The sequence below is a fragment of the Triticum dicoccoides genome, chromosome 6B, assembly GCF_002162155.2.
Source record: "Triticum dicoccoides isolate Atlit2015 ecotype Zavitan chromosome 6B, WEW_v2.0, whole genome shotgun sequence".
Classification (NCBI taxonomy): domain Eukaryota; kingdom Viridiplantae; phylum Streptophyta; class Magnoliopsida; order Poales; family Poaceae; genus Triticum; species Triticum dicoccoides.
The window spans coordinates 446,825,289-446,835,378 of record NC_041391.1 but is presented as its reverse complement, the minus strand read 5'-3'; positions in this window follow the sequence as shown (position 1 = coordinate 446,835,378).

Here is a 10,090-nt window from a genome sequence, read left to right as displayed (position 1 = left end):
CCCTACCCGAGATCCGTCGGTTTTGACACCAGCAGTTACCTTGACAACCAACCCAGAATTATGCAGGAAGGTGCTTTTTGCACTGTTAGTGGAGAGATACTGACGCACTGCAGCAAGAGGTGACATTGTGCCTGTAGTAGCCTCGTCACCTTCAGGTGGTTGTGGCTGTTCAATAATTTGTTCCATAGCTTCCTGAAAGTTTGAACTTGTAGATTAGTGTACTAGATAAGTTACTAATGAGACAAGAACAAACAAAGTAGGTTAAATATTTATACATACCTTATTTTGGTGAACTATTGTAATACATTAGCATGTATTGTAGTGCCAACTACATAATAAATCACTTTCGAAACATATGTCCATGTAGCATGCCTACTGTATTATCTATTTCCTCACATTCATTGACATCTAAGGATAAAGAGACATGGTTTAAAGTAGGATGAACATAGTATGACATCATTCATATCATGGGCAAACTGATATAAAACAAACAGGCTATTTTATCATTGAGTGCGCACGTGAACATAACAACTAGATTACAGATCAAGACCAAAAGAATATCCTTCATCTCTTTTAAACCATGTAAGGTGAAATGATATGTTAAGACAACTGTGTATAAAAGTGAGCAGAGTAACTGACATTGGCTGCAAACCAAGTAGTTAAATGAACACATCACAGTACCAATCAGTTCAAGGCAGGAGGAGTAAGGACCTACAACAGCGGCTTGAACTGGTGTGCTCATGCCCTTCATCTTGCTGGTGTGGCAATCCTTGAAGATTTGCACTGCATTCGGTTCAGGTTCTTTTTGGTCTGCACGGGCTTTCCTCTGTATTTGGAACAAATCAATATAGATACGATAATATGGCACAAAAAAAGAAGGAAGTAGCATCTATTTACAAGAGCCTCGTAGTGTGCAATATAGCTACGAGATCCTGTTGTCTGTTGGAATTTCACTTTAGAACGGTTGGTTTTGTTCTTCAAAAAGTTAGCCTAGAAGAAGATACACTTGTAAGGCACATACATAAATACAAGTTCAATATGTGGTCTAATCAAATACATATAGCCTACCTGATACTTTGGATCAGACCAGTGTTTAACGAGGGCTGTCTAGTCTTCATCTGTAATATATTCCACTGGAGATGTTTGGGCGATTTCATTGTTAGCCTTGCCTTCAAAGTGAGATTTTCTAAGGTGGTACCGATACTGTCGCAGAGCAGACTGAAAAACATGAGTGCATGCTTGTTTAGTTGCATCATATTTCAGATCCAACTTGAACCTCATCTATTTGAAAAAAGAATGTGAATCTTATTAGGAGGAAGCTAGAAAGTATGGGACAGAGGAAGACAATATTACTAAGTGTGATGAATAACATTACTTACGGATAAATGGTCAAGGAAGGTGTTAAACTGGGTATTGTCTTTCTCATTCCTGTACTGGATCCACGTTGGGAGGATACGCGCATGACACCTAACGGCAACGGCTGCCTCTGATACTAACTTGGCTGACTCTGTAGCATCACGTGGCCTTTTTAAACCTGCCTCAAAATGGATCTCCATTCTTCCTCCTTTAGATTTTGTTAATCTGTCAAGCATTATCCCTGATGTATGTTTCCGCTTGCATCGTGGTGCTGGTTCAACAATGAATATGGAAAGTGTTAGTGTACATCAAACCGTGAGAGTACATATAAAGGAGCATGCAACTGCAACTTAACTCGGTCAGGTACCGTATTGGTGTTGATGCTCATGAGGTTCATCTGATCTTGCCAAGTCCTGTTGTGTCAGCAGTGCTTCGGAAGTAGTGTTAGGTGTGAAGGCAGCTTGGGAACTGGCCAGTTCCGGAGCAAACGAATGAGTAGCTGGTTGAGATGCTAGTACGGTTGAAGCGGATGCTGCAGATGGTGAAGCAGGTGATACTATGTTTGTAGATTTAGCTGGTGGACTTGTACCTTCTACTGCAGTATAAGTACCAATAGAATCTCGACGGCAGAACCTTTTCCATTTCACCCGACGAGTAACAACACTCCCTACTATATTGTTCTCCTTGCTCTTTTTTGACTTTGCCATGTCAAGCTATACCCACAACACAAAAGAATAAAATCACTCTTCAGAACTCATTGGTGCATGATACAGACAAGCAATACTTTGATGTAAGACAACCGTATGAGGATGGAATATGTAAGAAAAATAGGACGGCATGACATATTCACAGCTACGATGTGCAAACTAAGCAGAAGGATTTTCAAGAAAATAGAAGTAATGCAAGCTAGACACCATATGAAAGATGCAACCAATATTACTCTGCCAAGTTAAAAGTGTCTTGTCATAAGTGGCAATTCAAAAAAATTAGAAGCAATACAATGTAGAAATCAATGCAAGATGCAACCACTATCAAACTGCCATGTTAAAAGCGTCCAATCATGAGTTACTGATGCGGGATACACAACGGCAGTACTTTGATGTAAGAACATGGTATGATAGATAGATGCAGTGTATTCTAGACACAGAAAGCCATGCCATATGCACATGTATAACGTATAAACTCAGCAGGTGCAATTTAATCAAAATAGAAGAAATACATGCTAGACAACATATGCAACATGAAACCAATTCACACTGTCAACTTAGAGCAAGCACCTGCGATGGTGGAGTGTGGGAGATGAACTCATCATGTAGATTTGGGACTTCAACTTCATTAGCAGTAGCAGTGGCAAATCTAGAGAGTCTCTGTTTGCGTCGGTGCGGAGTACCACCAACATCCCCTAACTTACTCTTTTCCTTCCTATTTTCTGATATTGCCTTATGAAGTCAAAACCACAAGAAGATGAATAAAATCAGCTCTGCATAACTGGTTGATGCATGATATAGATGAACACTACTTTGATGTAAGGCAAGCGCAGGATAGGAGGATGGAATATATACAAAAAAGACAATGTTTCATATTCACATGTACGATAGGAGGATGGAGTATGTATGAAAAAATAGTAAGCGGAAGGCATTTCAACAAAATTAGAAGAAATGAAAGCTAGGCACCATATGAACATGCAACCAATATCACTCTATCAGGTAAAAAGTGTCTCATCGTAAGTGCCATTTCAAGAAATTATAAGCAGTACAAGCTAGAAGACAATGCAAGATGCAACCTACATCACAGTCCCAAGTTAAATGTGTCTTATGGGTAAGTGATCGTTGCAGGTATAAGTTGTAAGCTACGCGGATGCAATTCTACATAATCAGAAGCAATACAAACTAGACATCATACGAAAAACACAACCACGTATAACAGTTCCAAGTAAGAGCAAGCACCTGTGATGGTGGAGTAGGGGAGATGTGCTCATCATGTACACGTATGTTCTAGAAACAGGAACACGTGTCATATTCACATGCATTATGTGTAAAGTAAGCAGATGCAATTCAAGTTAGAAGCAATACAAGCTAGACATCATACGCAACATGCAACCACATATAATAGTGTCAAATTAGAGAAAGCACCTGTGATGGTGGAGTAGGGGAGATGTGCTCATCATCTACACAACTACGTTGACTGTCCAGCCTTTTGTTGTCTTGCGAATCTTGTTGGGAGGATGGCGGAGTAGAATCTGTAGAGACCCCCTGTTTGAGTTGCTCCGAAGGACCACCATCATCCATTGCCGGACTAATTTCCTTCAGCTGTAATGATTTTGCATTATGAAGTCAAACCGATAAGAAAAAGGAATAAAATTCGCTCTTCAGAACTCATTCATGCATGATACTGATGAACACTACTTGGATGAAAGGCAAACACATGATGCGAGGATGGAATATGTATGAAAAACAGGATGGTGTGACATATTCACACCTATGATGTGGTAACTAAGCAGAAGGCATTTCAACAAATTAGAAGCACTGCAAGCTAGACACCATATGAAAGATGCAACCAATATCACTCTGCCAAGTTCAAACTATATGGCGTTTCAACAAATTAGAAGCAGTATATGCTAGAAATCATATGCAAGACACAACCAATATCACAGTGGCGACTTAAAGGTGTCTTATCATAAGTGACTGATGCGGGATATGCAAGAATAGTAGTCTGATGTAGAAACAGGAACACATGTCATATTCACAGGCATTATGTGTAAAGTAAGAAGATGCAATTCAACAAAGTTAGAAGCAATACAAGCTAGACATCATACGCAACATGCAACCACATATAATAGTGCCAAGTGAGCAAGCACCTGTGATGGTGGAGTAGGGGAGATGTGCTCATCATCTACACAGCTACGTTGACTGTCTAGCCTTGCGTTGTCTTGTGAATCTTGTTGGGAGGATGGCGGAGTAGAATCTGTAGAGAACCTCCGTTTCAATTGCTCGGAAGGACCACCATCATCCAATGCCTTGCAAATTTCCTTCAGCTTTATTGATTTTGCATTGTGAGGTCATACCGACAAGAAAAAGGAATATCATTCGCTCTTCAGAACTCATTCATGCATGATACTGACGAACACTACTCTGATGAAAGGCAAAGTCTTGATACGAGGACGGAATATGTACGAAAAAATGGACGGCTTGACATATTCACACCTATGATGTGGTAACTAAGCAGAAGGAACTTTAGCAAATTAGAAACACTGCAAGACATCATATGGAAGGTGCAATCAATATCACCCTGCCAAGTTAAAATTGTCTCGTCATAGGTGGCGTTCATCAAACTAGAAGCAATACATGCTAGAAATCATATTCAAGACGCAAACCAATATCACACTGCCAACTTAAAGGTGTCCCATCATAAGTGACTGATGTAGGATACACAAGAAGAGTAGTTTCGTGTAAGAACATGGTGTGATAGACAGATATAGTATGTACCAAAAACAGGAAAGCATGTCATATTCACATGTATCATGTGTAAGCTAAGCAGATGCAGTTTACACTAATTAGGAGCAATACGAGCTAGACACCATATGCAACATGCAACCAGATATCACACTGGCAAGTTAGAGCAAGCACCTTAGATGGTGGAGTAGGGAGCGGAGACTTGGACCATGTAATGCACTATCAGTACAAGGAGAATCGGTACATATGCTCCATTTACGTTGCTGCAGAGGACCACCATCATCGCCTTCCTTACTATTTTCCTTCCTCTTTCTTGATTTTGCCTTGTCAAGTCAAACCACAAGAAAAAGGAATAAAATTTGCTCTTCAGAACTTATTGATGCATGATACTGACGAACACTACTTTCATGTAAGGCAGCCGCATGATAGGAGGATGGAATATGTATGAAAAACAGGACAGCGTGACATATTGACATGTATGATGTATAAAGTGTAAACTAAGCACAAGGTGCTTGAACTTGTTAGAATCGATGCAAGCTAGAAACCATATGAAAGATGAAACCAATATCACTCTGCCAAATTAAAAGGGTGCCCTAGCAAATGTATTTGACCAAATTAGAAGCAATACATGGCAACAGGCTAGAAATAATATGCAATATGACTCATCGTAAGTGATACAGAAGAGAGGTAGTTTCATGTAAGAACAAGGTTAACACATAGATGTAGTGTGTACCAAAAATAGGAAGGCATGTCATATTCACAGGTATAGTGTGTAAACTAAGCAGATGCAATTTACCCTAATTAGAAGCATTACAAGCTAGACACCGTATGCAACATGCAACCACATATCACACTACGAAGTTGGAGCAAGCACCTATGATGGTGGTGTAGGGGAAGTGCTGTCTTCAGGTACAGAGCAACTTTCAATATCTTCATTTAGACTTGTTGTTTCTTGAGAATCATGTGGAGAGGATGAAATTGCATTCTTTATAAGAGTATTGCGTCTCATATTAACCCACGCGTATGACTGTCTCATCATAAGCGATAGACGCAGGATACACAAGAACAGTAGTTTGATGTAAGAACATGGTGTGATAGGCAGATGTAGTATGTACCAAAAACAGGAAGGCGTGTCATATTCACATGTATAATGTGTAAGCTAAGGAGATGCAATTTAACAAATTAGGAGCATTGATGAGGGATACACAAGAAAAGTAGTTTGATGTAAGAACATGGTTAATAGAAAGACGTAGTATGTACCAAAAACAGGAAGGCATGTCATATTCACAGGTATAGTGTGTAAACTAAGCAGATGCAATTTACCCTAATTAGAAGCATTACAAGCTAGACACCGTATGCAACATGCAACCACATATCACACTGCGAAGTTGGAGCAAGCACCTGTGATGGTGGTGTAGGGGAAGTACTATCTTCAGGTACAGAGCAATGTTCAATATCTTCATTTAGGCTTGCTGTTTCTTGAGAATCATGTGGAGAGGATGAAATTGCATTCTTTATAAGAGTATTGCGTCTCATATTAACCCACGCGTGTGACTGTCTCATCATAAGCGATAGATGCAGGATACACAAGAGCAGTAGTTTGATGTAAGAACATGGTGTGATAGGCAGATGTAGTATGTACCAAAAACAGGAAGGCGTGTCATATTCACATGTATAATGTGTAAGCCAAGGAGATGCAATTTACCACATTAGGAGCATTGATGAGGGATACACAATAAAAGTAGTTTGATGTAAGAACATGGTTAATAGAAAGATGTAGTATGTACCAAAAACAGGAAGGCATGTCATATTCACAGGTATAATGTGTTAACTAAGCAGATGCAATTTACCCTAATTAGAAGCATTACAAGGTAGACACCATATGCAACATGCAACCACATATCACACTGCCAAGTAAGAGCAAGCACCTGCGATGGTGGTGTGTGGGAATTGCGGTGATCAACTAGAGAGCTACGTTGACTATCTTCATTTAGCCTTGCTATTTCTTGAGAATCATGTGGGGAGGATGACACTGCACTCTTTAAACGAGTAGGGCGTCTCACAGTAACCCACCCGGGTGACTGTCTCATCATAAGTGATTCACGAGGGATACAAAAGAGCATTAGTTTGATGTACGAACATGGTTAATAGACATATGCAATATGTATCAAAAACGGGAAGGCATGTCATTATCAAAGGTATAATGTGTAAAGTAAGCATATGTAATTTAACCAAATTGGAAGCAATACAAGCTAGACACCATATGCAACATGCAACTACATTTGACAGCGTGAAGTTAAAGCAAGCACCTGGGATGGTTGTGTGTGGCAATTGAGATCATCAACTGCAGAGCTACGTTTACTGTCTCCAACTGCTGACACTTCACCCATTAGAGCGCTGAAACACTTAGTGCTTATCTTCGAATTACACTGGAGCGACTTCTGTCTTTTCTTTTCTGCATTCATCAACACTGCATCAGAGTCTGAAATAACCATGCATAAAAAAACAATAGTGTGAGTATGGGTGAAGTGTGTGCACAATTAGTACAGTGTAAAGGTAGCCGATAGCAGGTCGGTGAGAAATAAATGGCGGGAGACATATGATAGCTCTACAACATGCATGGCACACTCAATTACTATAGGATTCTATGAAAATAATAGTCGACTGAAAGCAAATACGTCAGTCCATTTTTTCTGCACCGTGCGATGTACAAAGAACGGGCAGATCACCTTCATCTACCTCCAGCCAGTCAGTGTTGACGATCTTCCTCGAAACGCCAGCGACCACCGGCCCAGTATTCCTCCCCTGCCTGCGCCCTCCCCTCGACCTCACCGCACCGCCGTGCTTGGCACCGCCCCCCGGCCATCCATTCAAGCCCCGCCGACCTCCAGATCAGTTGCAAGCAGCTCATTCAACGAGGAGCACCACACGGGCATCGTTGCTGCAGTCCACGCCGCCGCCTCGTACCGTGTCTCCCGTTTCTGTGGCCGAGACTCCCATGCCGGCGGCCGCGCCATGCAAGCAGTGACAGAAGCTGGGTGCGCGGAGAGCGACGAGTCGGTGGCCAGCGCCTCCGCCATCATCAAGGACAAGTAGAACACGGGAGGCCGCCTCCGCTTGGGTCCCATGAAGGCCACCGCGGAGGCGACGTCGGCGTACACAGCAGGTGTCTTGCCGGATCCTTTTGTTGTGAGGACCTTCGTCGACCCCGCATGGGCTCCATGGAAGAGGGGAATGTTAGGATGAACTCGAGCCGGTGCCGGCCATGGCGAATTAGTGGCCGGTGACGAACTCGAACCGGTGCTGGCCACCATCATCTTCGGCACGAGCCAATGATATCAGTTCGGCAGTGGGGAAGCGAGCCATCATTTGGGCCGAAGCATATACCTCCGGGGCTCCCGGCAGTCCGGTGATCGTGCTGCCGGACATGAGGAACACAAATCGATCGGTGGGCGACCATTTAGGCCAGGTATTATATACCTGTGCTGTCCAGAACTAGCACCGCGTAGTTCATTTGAATGTAATGAAATCCGTCATGTTTGTGTGAAAATCCGGTATTTTATATGATTTCCATCATTGTTTATATGAAATATTAGTTTGTCTACGTGTTTGCGTGAATTTTGTCCGGTTGGTTGAGTTGCTGTCATAATGTGTGCGGCTACGGTTGGATGGCGTAATTTGCGGGTCGCCGGTCGGTCTGCGGGCGGCTCGGGCGGTGTTGTGGGACAAAAAAACACAGCTCATGCGAGCTCGTCTCCAACGTGCGCGCTGGAGGATGCATGACAGCATGAGCACCCGAGCCATTCCTCGTTCATCGATGGCAAAGGCACCAATGGACAAAATGGTCGCCACTATTTTGGCTACCCCGGGCAAGATCCAAACAACCCCTCCCAATAGATTCAAATCCCTCGTTCGCCATGGAATTTTGCCATGTGTTGTTTTCATGGACTAGCAAGATGCCCATGCATTGCACGGAACATCAAGATGCATTTTTTTACAAACTCCCGCATGCATGCAAGGGATAATTAATGTCCTCCTTTGCTAGTACCACGAGGAAAACACCATTAATATTGCATCGATTAGTGTTAGTGGCCTTGTAGATCTTCAAATTGTAATTTTGATAGTGGCCCCTTGTATATAAAAATGGAGGGAGAAATATGAGAGATAAGGTGAGGAGGAGTGGGGCGTGGTGCCGTGGTGGTGACTGGTGGTCGGACTGGGCGGAGGCATGGAGATGGATGGCGCATTATGTCTAGGTTTGTATCTCTCTCACACACACCCACGTAGGTGGGGGACGTGCATGAATAGAAGAGGTGCACGCACGGCGCACGTACTCCCGTCTCTTTCCCAACCACACCCGCGCGGGTACACGGTGGAGCTCATTTCTGTACGAAAAAGGCAGCCCACGTGGTAATTTGGCACGTGTACTGGTTGTCCACTTGGTGGAGGGAGGATCGTCTACCATGGGTGAACAAACAAATTGTGACTTGACGCGTTATGTTAAATTAAAAAAAGAGGCAAACCATGTGGGGCCTACCTTAGAGGCAAGGCTCTATACACTAGAGCACTTTTGATGTGTCCTATCAACTCGCGGAACAAGGAGAAACTTGCTTAGTACGCCATCTCCCCCGCCCACGGGCGCGGTGGCTCGCAGGATGAGGTGAAGATTACTACTACTGTACACCTTTACTCCCGCTCCCTCGCCCACGCGCGCGGTGGCTCGCAGCACGAGGAGAAAATTTTACTACTCCCTCCGTTTACTCCTCGTCCCTACTACGTACTTTGGTTAGTACTCCCTCTATTTATGTAACGCCCCGGATTCGATGCGCCAGGTGTCCGTCAGTTATTCACCGCCGTTGCCATGTCATCTGCTTGCGTGTTGCATTTTGCCATGTCATCATCTGCATTTTATCCGCATGTTTCCAAAACTTGCATTCGTTTGGGTTCTCCCGGTTCTCTTTGTTGTCCGTTCGGAGTCCGGACCTCTTGCGCGCGCCTGTCGCCCCTCTCAGACCTTGTTTTCTTGTGCGGGTGTTGAACTTTCTCAAAATGGACCGAGGTTTGCCAAGCGGCCTTGGTATAGCATCGGTAGACCGCCTGTCAAGTTTCGCGCCATTTGAAGTTCGTTTGATACTCCTACGGTTAACCGGGTAACCAAAAAATCCCTCTTTGTGTAGTAGCCCAACACCCCTCCAAAGTGGCCCAAAACCCATCTATACCCCCTCCATGCTCTCCGCCGTTCGATCACGATCGCGTGGCCGAAAACCGCTCCTCTTTTGGAC